Source organism: Crocodylus porosus, unplaced genomic scaffold (assembly GCF_001723895.1).
Source record: "Crocodylus porosus isolate Cpor-Errol unplaced genomic scaffold, CroPor_comp1, whole genome shotgun sequence".
NCBI lineage: Eukaryota > Metazoa > Chordata > Crocodylia > Crocodylidae > Crocodylus > Crocodylus porosus.
Window position 1 is genome coordinate 13,535,690 of NW_017728921.1, and position 13,471 is coordinate 13,549,160.

The 13,471-nt window shown below is 44.3% G+C and overlaps 1 protein-coding gene across 11 annotated transcripts in view; it reads left to right on the top strand.

Moving 5' to 3' along the window:
* ARVCF (armadillo repeat gene deleted in velocardiofacial syndrome) overlaps positions 1–13,471 on the top strand; it is a 263,050-nt gene that overhangs the window by 57,882 nt on the left and 191,697 nt on the right. Inside the window, exon 1 of one of the 11 annotated variants that reach the window (XM_019539033.1) lies at positions 8,656–8,766. The exons of the other annotated variants lie outside the window; for them this stretch is intronic. The gene's annotated coding sequence lies outside the window, so the exon portion shown is untranslated. Of the gene's footprint in view, positions 1–8,655; positions 8,767–13,471 lie in introns of those variants that run through there. 11 annotated transcript variants of the gene reach the window in all.

The following is a 13,471-nucleotide window of genomic DNA, read 5'->3' on the forward strand; positions in this document are numbered from 1 at the left end:
CTCCACAAGAGAAGGCTGAGAGGGGATCTGGTGGCTGTCTATAAACTTACCAAGGGGGACCAATGGGGAGCGGGAGAGACCCTATTCCCCCAAGCACTACCAGGAGTAGTTAGGAATAACGGCCATAAGTTGACTGAGAGTAGGTTCAGGCTGGACATTAGGAGGCGCTACTTCACTGTCAGGGCAGCTAGGGAAGTGGTGCTTGCTTCTACCCTGGGGGTCTTCAGAAGGAGGCTAGAGAGTCACCTAGCCAGGATCATTTGACCCCAGCATCTTTTCCTGCCCATGGCAGGGGGTCAGGCTTGATATCTGCTCAGGTTCCTTCCGACCTTACTAACTATGAAACTATGAAGGAGATATAGGAGTGTGAGTACTGTGATCCATTGTATGTACACATGTGTACATGCACTGGCTTTTAAAATTCATTGTTGAAAGAGTTGCTGCTCACTTGGCAGAGTGAAAATATACTCCAGAAGTGAGGTCTGTTGTCAACACTATCAAATTTATTGTGACTGAGCTAAGGTAGAAATATGCTAGATATACTAGATACAGTGCTCTTCAATGAAGGAAATGAATATAACCTTGAGATTATCTAAGGGACAACCTTATTATTAAGGCTTTAGAGGAATCTGACTGTTGGACCAGAGCTTTCAGACGATATATTTTTTTTTTTTTTTTCACCTTTGCTTAAAAGCACATAGGATATATCAGAAAGAGAAGGGATATATTTACCTGGGAAACTTCATAGCTTTAAACTTGGAGCAAACAGGCACAGGTGAATATTATGTTTATTAACAGCTGGAAAGTACTACCATGTATATGGCTAAGTACAGAGATTCGGCGGCATTAGGGGGAAGCTAAATCAGATCAAAATGGCTGCCCAATATCAGGTAAGTCAGAATAGGGTGGGGACTAGGCGGGGGTTGGGGGCTCCAGCAGGCTGGAGGGGATTGAGAGCCCGCTGGGGGATGGAGGACAGGCATGATCCGCAGGTGGGATAGGGAGAAGGCACAACCCAAGGGTGGGGTGGGGAGCCAGCATGAGCCACGGGTGGGGTGAGGTCCTTGCAGCGAACCTACACCCCCATCCCTCCTGCTGCTCCCTGCACCAGCACTTACTCAGCTCCAGCAGCGGGAAACGCTGATAAAAGCAGCTGTCCAGAGTGCCTTTTGGGATGGGGATTGAGAGGGTTGGCTGGCAGAGGGGAAAGGGAAAGAAGGGGCAGCGGAGTAAAAAATAGCCCAGTGCAGGAGTGGGGTGGTGAAAAGAGCAGGCCCAGGGCTGAGGCCGGTGGCTGGGTTTCCCCAGCCCCGGGGCTGCGCAGGGGAAGTGGACCAGTTCCACGCACTGGTTTGACCTAAATTGGATGATTCTGATACTGCATAGATCCAGGTTGATCTAAATTGGGATCTGCAGTTCTTAAACTGGGTTGTATGTTTGGAACTAATGTCCAGTTACAGGTTTAGATGGGTTTTTCATAGACATTTAGGCTAGAAGGGACCCCGGAGGATCATCGAGTCCAGCCCCCTGCCCCAGGGGCAGGAAGTCAGCTGGGGTCATAGGATCCCAGCAAGATAAGCATCCAAATGTGTTTTGAAGGTGTTCAATGTAGGTGCTTGAACCGCCTCCAGTGGCAGTCTGTCCCAAATCCTGGGGGCTCGGACAGTGAAGAAATTCTCTCTTACATCGAGCCTGAACCAGTCGTGGCGGAGTTTGTGACCGTTCGATCTTGTCATCCCTTGGGGCGCTCTGGTGAACAGCCGTTCCCCCAAATCCTGATGAGCACTCCTGATAAACTTACAGGTGGCCACCAGATTGCCCCTGAGCCTGCGCTTTTCCAGGCCGAATAGCCCCATTGCTCTCAGCCTCTCATGATAAGGCCTGCTTTCCTGCCCTCTGATCACGCGCGCGCGCCGGTCACTGAGACCAGGTCTGTAAATGTAAGGTCGGCACCGGGATGAGCTAAGTTTAAATCAGGCAGCCATTTTGACCCTAATTTCACCTCCCCAAATACCTGTACTTAACCGAGGTGTTCAGTGTAGCTAAGAATTGCATCTCCTGGTTCACAAAGTTAGGCTTCTAAGTACTGATCTAAATTTCCCTCAGATGTGTTTTGTTCAAGAGTGTGGGTGTACCATCCCACTGGGACTTCCCTTCTTTCAAATCACAGTTCGTTATTTCTGGGGGAAATTGTGTTGTGAAATTAGTAGGCATCCAGTCGATGGACTGTATTAAAGTGTCCTTTTTATCTGCCTCTGCCCGTCTTGAGGGAAAACGGAAAATTCCTGCCTTTGTTCTTACTGATTGTCTTGTGCCGCTGTGAGAAAATAATGGTAGCTGTTTTAAGTCCTGGAGATAGATGATAGTTATTCTTGCATTCATAGTTGTTTGCAGGTATGAATGCTAAAATCCTTGGTTTTCATAGTTGGTGCCTATCAGGTGGAAAGAGTGCAGTGAGAGAAATTCATATGTATACTTAATGCTTCATACTTATAAACAGAAAGCTTATTCTCCACAATTTCAGTGGCAAAGATATTTTTCCCAGCATATTTTTGGATGCTATTTTTAGGTGATGGCCATTGGCCTGAAACCTTGAAAAATGTTGCTCTGAACAAGCCAAAAAAAATCAGCAAAATCTTAGGCGTAACCTAGAAAATCTGGAGTTTATTCCTAAATTTAGATGGTTGAAAGACTATCTAGGTTGTGTTACAAATTATGAGCTGCTGTAGAAGGCTGCTTATTTGTTTTATGTGATTTGAAGCAAAACAGAGATTGATTTTTATTTATCTTTCCAAGTCTGTCTTCTCCCCCCTATGAGATAAAAGCCTCCCCGCGGTTCTGTGTTTCAGACCTAAGCTGAAGTTGATATAATCACATCTTTCTCAGTCCCTGGCTTGACTCGTCCATTATCGACTCTTGGTCATTTTTACATCTAGGTAACGCTTCCCTCTTTTTGAAAACTGGGCCAAGAATGTCTGATGTAAATTGTGTACTAAGTGCTGCCTGTGGAGCGTATAAGATAGGGAAATCTCTGAGGGCCCTGCCACAGCCAAATGAAATCTGGATAAAAACCAGCTATAGAGTTCATACATGTTTTCAAGCACTTGCTTTGTAGCTGGTTGGCTCTTGTATAGCTGGACAGTAATTTTTATAGTATGATAATTGCTTTGCCTGTGTGGCTGCTCTAAAGTTATTGCATGATTAACCAGTTAATTGTGATAATTACTTTGTGCTTGTGGCCAACCTTACTTTGCACGTGTGGCTGGTGTAAATTTATTGCATGATTAAGCATAAATATGACAGACAATGTGTAAATATGTGTAACATTATGTAAATGTGTTTCAGTGTACAATTATGTATGGTGTACATTTTTTACATAATATATATAACATGTAGCCTGAGATACCAGTTCAGCAAAGTACTTAAAATATGCTTAAGCTCCAGTGATTGGGGCCTGAATTCAGGTGGTGTCTTCTTAAGGATAGGACATGCTTTCTTTCTATATGGGATGATTTATTAACTGTTTAGATAAACATACACAGTGCTAGGTTTCGCAGTGTGCCTTGTTAACATGGCTGCAAAAGACCTTAAGATTAATTTTGATTTTTGTGTTTCTCAGGCCTCTCTGCTTCATTTAGTATTAAAAGGTGTCTTCAGTTACATACAGCTCAGCTTTTACCAACTTTACCTGTTTAAACCTACCTAACCCCACGTGTGATCTCTCCCCACATCATCCTTTCTAGGAGACTTTTTTGTAACGTATTTATATTTAACAAAAGCATTATTGTTTGTGATGTGTATTATTGAGATGTGTAAGAGTCTTTGTCATTGACCCATTGTGATTAAGGACTGTACAAACACAATCAAAGCATATGTCCTCTGTTATCCATCATTGTTCTTAGATGATTCTCTCTTCTTTTTCCAACAGATGTGCATGTTTAGCTTTTGAAAGCTTAGGTTAGGGGTTCCCACAGCTGGTCTGTGTGTGGCTCTGCGGGCTGCTGATATGCGGCGTGTGATTGGCTGGGTGTGAGGCCCGTCAGCAGCCTGTGGAGCCACCAGCCGTGGGGACGCGGAGCGTGGCAGCGGTGGCTGGCGGCAGTAGCAGCTGCGTGGCAGCCTCCCTCCCCCGTTCTGCATTTGGCCGCTGCCACCAGAAGGGGGATTTCTTAAAAAAGGTTGAAAAACCCTGGCTTAGATCAAAAATAAAAATTAAATTATAGGCCAAATTGGTCAAACCTGAACGTGTTGAGTCAGGTGCCAACATTAATTTTCAGTAACTTGAATAAATATCTGAATCTGGCTATGGTTATTCTGTTCTGCACCAGAAGATTTATAAGGGCAAACCTTTCTATATTCTTTTACTGGTGATCCTAACTCATAAATTTCCTAGCTAGGGCTTTACTAAATATTTTGCCATGTAAACCCCAGATGTATGGGAAATAGTAAAGTTGTGTTTCTTTTGTGGGTGTAGGAGGAAGTTTGAGTGAGCAGCTTCAAAGAAAACAATTGTAAGGCGCATCCACTTTCAGGTTTTAATAGCTGGCATAGTCCCCTGTTTGTGGTCTTTTCAACCAGACTATTTACAGTTTCCACATGACTAGGCTTTTGTTTTTGCTTAGGGAAATTTAATTTGACTTAATTGATTGTGAAATGGTGGTTAAATTTTTGTTCCATGGTTCTCTTGATCCATTTATAAGTTACAAATAAACTTTGCAGATTCTCAAGCTGATAATAGTTTGCTTTAGCCAGTCTGCTCTGAGAATCCTAAAAGGATAGTTTGTTTCTTCTGTAGTTAGGAAGGCTGTCGGTTCTGCACGCACAAAATATGTAGAAGGTGTATGTGAAGAGTGGAAGAGGGAAGGAAAAATCCATTTGCTGAATTGGGAAAATGCAGGTGGTATATTTTCTGGTTATGATTTTATTAGCATGTGAAATAGCTTTCTACTCCAACAGAGTAAGAAATAGATGCTTTGAACACCAGCCTTTTGGACTTCCTAGGAACAGGTGCAGATGAATGAAAATGAAATATTGTGTACATCCTTCTTGTATTCTGCCTCCTTTATCTAGACTGGCAAATAAAATGAGACTCTATGCTTGATAAGGTTCCTGCCTGGCTCTTTATCAGCCAGTTTAACCATTAAGAGTGACTTTTTCTCTTTCATGAGTGTGGAAATCTTGGATGTCACCATTGTCCCAGAAGCTAATGGGAATAGTTTTTGCTTCAACTTAGAAAGGAAAGTGTGTACATCTTTCAGGACTGTTTTAAGTGCCTTTTAAATTAAAATGGAATGTTTTAAGTAGGGAGTGATGCAGATAATTTTAGCTCTAGTTTTACCAGTGCTAAAGAAAACTAGGGTACAGAACTGCTAAAGTCTTACAGAGCTAATCCAGAAAATTCAGGCTAAGAAGTCCGACTTTTGTGTTCGGTGACACTGTGAATTAAAGGGAGATTAATCTTGATTTTTCAGCCCCAAAATAGGTTTGTGGTTTAACCCACAAAAATTAGGACAAAGCATTTTTTGAAGCTGTATTCCATTTTATGTTCCTTCAGCAACTTTTTAAAAGAATAAACACGCTCAATGAAAATATATCTTTGTCATATTATAAAACATTTTTATTTCTATCAGGCAGTAGTAGCTGCTGCAGAGTTCTGAAGAAGATAACGGTGGTGTTTATGTTAAGCAAAAAATTGCTAAATGCTGATTTCGTGATGAGTCCTTCATGGTCTTGAGTATCTGTCATGTCAAGGCCATTTTGCCCCTTAAGAGACTCTATTTCATGGACCATCAACCCAGTAGGGTTTAATGGATTGCCTTTGGGATATCTGGCCCTATCGGATCAGTGTTGATGCTTTTGTTGTGAGGTCATTGGGAGTTCAGGATGGAAACCTTTAATTTTGTGCAAATGATACAGATCCATCAATCTTCATTCATTAAATGAAATGTTTCACTTCCACTATCCAAAGCTGAAATTGGATCACAATTGCCATGGATGCACAGAACTCAGATTTTTGGCTTGCTTGTTATCCTTCTAATGTTCATATTTCTTACATTTAGATGTTCCCAGGGGAAAAGTAGGGCTGATATGATAATGGAGGGCTGATATGATAATGGAGTTAAACTCATATGATAATGGAGCCATAATAAAGTCAAAATTATGGAGTCTTCTAATGACAGAAAAAGTGCAAGGGTCAGGGCTTTTTGTACCATAATGGATGCTACATTTATGTATCATTTCATGCTTAGTTGGTACTGTTTGAGTATACTTTTATTTCCAAAGTAGTATTGTATGTGAATCTTTGTCCCAATAGTGGCACAAACTTCATGTTGGAGCAATGACTCTGATAAGGCGTAACTCCTGGATGTACAACACTTTTATACCTGCATGGCCCACCTTTACACTTTAGTAAAGGAAAGGACACATGGGCCAAGTACAGACATTTGGGGGCATTAGGCAGATGTTAAATTGGTTCAAAATGGCTACCCAGTATCCAGTAAGTTGGAATGTGGGGGCTTGCAGGGGGTCTGGGGATCCAGCAGGCTGGAGTGGATCAGGGGCCTGCCAAGGAATGGGGGGGAGGTGTGACCTAGAAGGGGTGGAGGGGGCAGGTGAGACCCACCGGTGGGCAGGGAACAGGTGCAATCCGTGGGGTTTGCTGGAGTCCAGGAGTGTCTGGTGGGATCAGAGGGGTTTATGGGGTCTGTGGGGGATCTTTGTGAGATCAGGGGCTACTTTTAGCCCCCTGACCTTGATGGGAAACCTGTACCCCCATCCCTCCTGCTCCTTCTCCCATGGGGGTGGCGGGGAAGGCATGAAAAGAGTAGCCCCATGGCTGGGACCAGTGGCTGGGTTTTCCCAGCCCCAGGGCTGTGCAAGGAAAGTGTGCAGAAGTTCCACGCTCCAGTTTGATGTATATTGAAGAAATCTGATACTACACTGATCCAGGTTTATCTTAAGCCAGGTTCTGCAATTTTAGACTGGTTTGTGTGAATGCAACTTCTGTACAGTTATGAGTTTCAGCTGATTGCCAGTCACTGAGACTGGGTCTGTAAGTGTAAGGTCAGCACTGGGATGTGCTAAGTTTAAATCAGACAGCCATTCTGAACCCAGTTTAACTTCCTGAATGTGTGTGTACTTAGCTCCAGACTCATTTACTAAATGAGTAGACTCATTTACAGCTAATTTACTAAAACTGGTGTTGTGTTACCCTGGGACAGATCTGGGGTAAATTTACAGTGCTACAAGTTACATGGGGCGGTTAGTCTGCTCAATGAAAACAGGTTACAGGCAACCCCCGCGTAACTTTCTTAATTGGTCCCAGAAAAACAGAGTGCTAAATGAAACAGCGTTAAGTAAAACCTAGTTCCCCATAGGATTTAATGTGAATAAATATAATTGGTTCTTCACAACTTGCCGGCCCAGACCCCACACAGCAGGTCTCCGGCTGGCATGTGGGAAGCAGTGGGGCCACCCACCCACTACCACCCACACCCTGCACTGCTTAGTGGGGGCACCCTCCAGGGTACCTGACACTGGAACTGTCTGCCGCCGCCGGATCGCTACAGGCTCAGGATGGCTTTCATGCCCTGCGGGTGAGTGTGTGACCAGGACTGGGCATGGGCTGCAGCCCAGGGGCAGGCGGGGCTCCACTGGCTCGGCCCCACTGCAGCCTAGAGCAGGGGACAACCCGCCTGGGTCCTGCCACCCGGGGCCCTGCACTCCCGCCACCCCTCCAGCCCAGGCCTCATGCTCATGCCCCTGCTCACCTGCCCCTTCTTGCTGCTGCCACCATTCCTCCCCACTTGCTTGCTGGCCACGGGCTCCTGCCACCCCACCCTGAGCCCTGCCAGCCCTGGCCCTGGGCACTGGTGTGCAAAATAGCGATATGCTATACCAGCATAAAAATGTCCCATGGAGTGGGGAAGGAAGGTTTGACATACCCACATATGGATATATCGTATCGTTTTCACATACTTTTTTTTCTGCTTCTAACTATGTAAAACACAGTATTGAATGCTGAGATTATTACAGAGCTGTCCTGGTTTGTTGGGAGCCTCTGACCCAGCAGTGGTGACGGATGCAGACAGAAAGCACTGAGTGAACTCACTTAGTGGCCCATGTTCTCATTCATTCCCTTTGACTGCCAGAGTCAGGAACATTGCAAGAGATGGTGCTTTTGTGGCTGTGTGGGGAAGGGTCTTGACGATCTAGACGACTTAAGACAACTCTTGCTGTCCCCGCAAATTGAGCTAAATTTGATTTGCAGGGCACACAGTAACTTTGCAATGTCATGTGTTACATGAAGACAGTGCAGTACATGGCTACAACTGTTCCAAAGTTCCAGCCCTGCCAGTTGGTGAATGGAGAGCCGGAGCAGTGTTTTTGGGAGGTAGTGGCTCTACGATAATTGGAGGACAAAAATCATTTGGTAGTTCAACACTGTGGTCGAGCACTCGCCAGCTTTTAATTGTGGTATGCAGATCCTGCTGATGTTTCCAGAGGCATTTGGAATGGCAACAAATTATTTAGCCAAGTGTAGGAGGATCATTGTTGGGAAATGCTCCCTGTGAAATTTGTAGCATTTAAAGGGACAGAAAGAGTTCTGTATTTTTTTTATACGTGACCGAAGCTGTTCAAGTGCAGAAATGTTTCCGCTTGTTCCTGGAACTGATGGTTGCTTTCTGTTCCAGTGGGTCTGAATAATTCCAACTTCACGTTTCTCATCTGACATGAAGAGCATGTAGTGTGCATGTTGATGTGACGGTAAGGTACCTTAATTGCACTGCACTGCAGTTCGTTGTTGCCTTCATATTAATGTCTTTATTTTTCTTCTTTCTCCTGTGTCTGGAATATCTACAAAGTGCTGAGATCCTTCTCTGACATGGGGCTTTTTAGTTTATTTTTTCTGAAGGAGGAGTCTGAAAGTGAAGCTCCTGCACTGTGGGTTTTGTGTCCATTTTTACTAAGGTGCCTTCCCTTGTTTTTTTTATTAGATTTAAAACACTTGTTTAAAAAAAAAACAACCCAACAAAACCCAAAACATATTTGAGCAATTCTTAAGCAGCACAAAGACCTGGTGCCAGTTCTGCAGAGCTGGGAGTCTTACCCAGCAGGAACGTCTACCCCTGTTGCTGATGAAGCCATCCAGTAGCATGCTCTTCACAGCACCAAGTCTGGTGACCAACTGCACTGGGGGGAAAAGAAGGCAACACGCAGCAGCTACAGCAGAAGAGGTGTCACTTGCTGGTCTGAAAAGCAGTCCTAACTTTTGATTCTCCGTGTCGGGGAAACATTTCAGAGCTTTACGTGAAAAGTCTCAGACCCTGCGAGTACAAAATGCTCATGTTTGCTTTTTTGTGTTTTTTTTCCTGCTTGTATGAGTGGCCAGAAAGGGAAAACTATGCCTGGCCTTTCAGTTTCTAAATGCATTGTTTTGCCCCTCAGTGAAGTTAGGTATGGTTTTTTTCTGCTTTTTCAGCTTCTATCCTCTGTTCAGTCTAATGCAGTGGTTCTCAATATTTTTCTTTTTTTTTTTTAGACTCAAGGCCCCCCCTCAAAAAATGCCAGCTGTTAGCTTTCACCAGTTGTTTAACATCAGAAAAATACTAGAAGCAATTCTTCTGTGGCAAAGAACTCAGGAAGACCACAACACGGCAGAATAGTTTTGATGCTCTGGATTTCTATTTGAAGCCTCTGGGTGTGTCCCAGCGAGCACACGCATGTGCTTCCCTGGGGACAAAAAGCAGTGGCACATAGTTGTGCCACTGCTGCATGTTCCCGGGGAACTCTCCTGCATGTGCACTCTGGCTCCTGGCAAGTTGCCTCGTGGGGTAGGGATGGCTGGGGCCAGCACCTGGGCAGCCTTACCTAGGCCCTGGGGCCTCCCAGGCTGCAGCGGCATTGGTCTGGGTGCGTGGAGCTTGGCAGCAGCCGAGTACAGCTCTGGCTGGCTAGGCTCCAGTTTCAGCAGCACATACTGCAGCCACATGCACCGCCCCATTTTGGTTTTTTTAATCATGTTTTTTAGAAACTGGGATTTCTTGGTATCTAATTTTGGCTCTGTGCTGCAAGTATTCGGTGAGAAGAACCTTTTCACGTGTGCTGTATGCATTTTGCAGTGCCTCAAACCTCTGAGGCACCACAAAGCGCACGTTCTTGCTTGTGGGGATGCGGCCTTTGGGTTTATCCTGTGAATCACATGTAGGCATCTGCATATCTAACAGTGTTAATATTGAGTGATACCACACAACACTCGAGAGGCTCTTGTGGCTTCACAAGGTACCGTGGCATTCTTCCGTTGAGAATTGCTGCTCTAAGTGAAACTTGCTTTGGCAGGAAGCGTCTCAGAAGCTGGACTACCATGAAGGCTTCCCCTTGCTGTCCGTGAAACTGCTGTGTGGGTTATTCTTTCCCTCTTTACAATGGATAGAGGGCACTATAGTCAGAGTTAAATCATTCCTCCCCATGGAGGGAGCAGGTGAGTAAGGGTACGGCTTGGCCCAGTCAAATGTCTGTGCATGAATGGCAGACTGACCAAAGCCTGTTCTCTCCGGGCTTAAGTGCAAGCAGGCAGGGTGCCCAGCAGCCTAGCTGTGAGGCTGAAGGTGGCTTCAACTGCTTCCATATTATCGTTGCTTCAGCAATGATAGCAATACTTCCACCAGTCACTTTACAGTGTTTTCAGCATGGTATGAGATGTGGCAGATGAAAAGTTGCTTGTGAGCGTTGTCCAAAGAATGCAGGCGATGAAGACTTCTGGAAGAAGCCAGCATACTGAAGTGTGACATGCCTACCACTGGCCAGTCAAAATGTTTCAGGGAACCTGTAGACAACATGCACAGAAATGCATTAAGTGTATGTAGGGTTTGCACAGGGAGTACCCTTCTACATAAATTCCCTGATCCAATTGCTGCCCCCACCCCGCTTCAGATTCTCCACACCTTGTCTATCAGAGTCCACAGGTCTTCCATGTTCCCCTAATGATATCTTCCTTTGTCCTTCAGTTCCCAGTTACCTGCTTAATTTTCCACTTTTCCCCCCAATCAATTCATACTCTTGTATGCGTCATGCACAGGCTAGGCTTGGTCACCTTGCTTAGCAACTGCTACTGCAACTATCATTCTTGTCCTTTTCTTGGGCTCCGTTTTTAACTTCTGCCCCTCCCATTGAAGGTAGACCTTGATTGTTGAGGCTGGATATGGCATATACAACATGCATGTGTCTTTTTGTATAAGCAGGGCACCTTCTGCTGTGCTGCTTGTTTATTTTTCTAATACAAACCAAAGTTTAGATGATGAGATTGTGCTGATTGCCTGTTCTTGCAACATTATTGTAAAATAGTTTATTGAAGATGCTATCAAAATGCTGTCCCAACAGTGCTAATGAGTCTTTTGGCTCAAAACTTCTCACTGAATTTGAGAGAGAGAGATAGATATAGATAAAGTTAACAATCCAGATGGATATAATGTTTTGTTTTCTTCCAGAACGAACACACAGGCATATCTCCTTTGGACCAGTAGTGGGAACAAGGCACAATCTCTAATGAAAGATCTTGATCCAGGAAATAACCTCCCTCAGGGGAAATGGCAGACTTTTTATATCCATCTGGATTGTTCCATCTTCAAGACCATAACTGCAGATATATTTTTCTCCTGCATGTGCATAGCTTATGTGCATGCCTCAGCAACTTAGGACATTGTGGTAGAGAGGAATCTTCTGCAAATAGTGACTGTTGTAGCTGCTACAGTACTCAGCACTGTGGTACACCAGTCTCTAAGGTAATACTCTGAGTGTAATGACTCTGAGGCAAGCAGAAGAGGCACTCAGTTGGCTAGGTCCTACAGGCACTAGTTGTGGTGGGTCCTGAAATGACTTGGAATTGCGGCTAAATGAAAGGAGTGCTCTTCTGACGTTGGCAGAAGCCAAAAATACCAGAGGCTAAAACACTTGCATTTTAGTGTAAAACAATAGCAGTTCCTACTTTTCCCTTGGGAGGGCTTTGCTGTACTCCCCTAGCAGTTTCCTTTGTATTTGGCTTCCCTGATGTTCCCAGTTTTGTCATGAGCTTGCCCCTCCCCGTGAGTAAGGTTATTTCCTGGATCAAGGTCTTTCATTAGAGTCGGTGCCTTGATCCCACTACTGACTAGGAGAAGGGGATGTGCCTGTGTGTCCTTCCTGGAAGAAGACAAGTCAGTAATGAGGGAGCTGCTGAAAATAGTAGTTTCCTGCTTAGCCAGGTCATCACAGTCTGAACGGAGATCAGAATCCCCCTCAGGCACTTTTCATCAGGGAAACAGATGCTTAAAATTTTAAGATGTCCTGTTATGAAAGAGTGGCAATAATCAGCTGATTTTACTAAGCCTGAATTTTTAACATGATTCATTATCTTTTGGGGACTATCTCAGAGCCATGCAAAGGAGTTCTGCCTTAAAAACACCCTTACTTTAGAAACATAGGTTTATTTAAATGCATTCTTTTTTTTCTTTTAAGTCTGTCAGCTCAGCTGTAAATTTACAGATAAATATATTTCAAGCTCACGCTGCCTCTCTCCAAAGATCCCGTAAAAAGGTGCGTGCAAGTTTAGGCAGCCTTCCATGCCTGTGCTTCTCCTTGTCCTATGTGCACCACTTCCTCTCAACTTCATTCTTAGCTATGGTATGAAACAGACCAGGCGGAGAGAGGCAGATTGAATGTAAAAGTTGATTTATTATCTTTTAAGGATACTGAAAAATGCCTATCAAGTGCACTCTGCTTGGTGCAAAATTTAGAGCATTATTTACATGGCAAGCCCCTTTTTTCAGCCCTAGCATTGTGTCTGATGAGTAACTACAAGATTTCGAAAGAACATGTTCTCACCTGGAAGGAAGCTGTAGTCTTCCATGAAATTTCCATGAATATTTTTCTCCCAGCGATTGTATGTCATGATTAGTTCAAAGATGCGGTCTCAGTATTGTGTTCTGGGCCTTCATAATAAACTTCATTGATTGTTTGAAATTGATTAGTTAGGGTGCTGTTCACGGATAATGGAATGTCAGCTTAATGCACGTTCTAATGCTCTTGGCTAGGGTTGAATGGAAGTTAATCAACTGAGAATTTCCCAGTGACACAAGAGCCTGAAAGTTGGCATTGTGAAGTGTGTGTGTTAGACTGAAAAGGCTTTACTGGAATACAACAAAAAGACAACGTTCTTGGCAAAAAATGAGCTCTAATTGTTTTACACATAGGTGACTCAGAAGCTTGGAAAACTTATTACCTAAGGACTATTATGGCATCCTTTCTGAATCACTGTGGTGAATAATTTATTCTTACCCTGTACAAATATTCAGTCCGATAAGCACAAAAAGGCCTCGAATGCATTTTTATGCTTGCCTAGAGATTCCACAGCTATCATTGGTGCAATGGTGATTAACACACGGATTTTCTAGAATGGGCAAAAGGCATCCACACATAGGATGCACCCCCCCCCCCC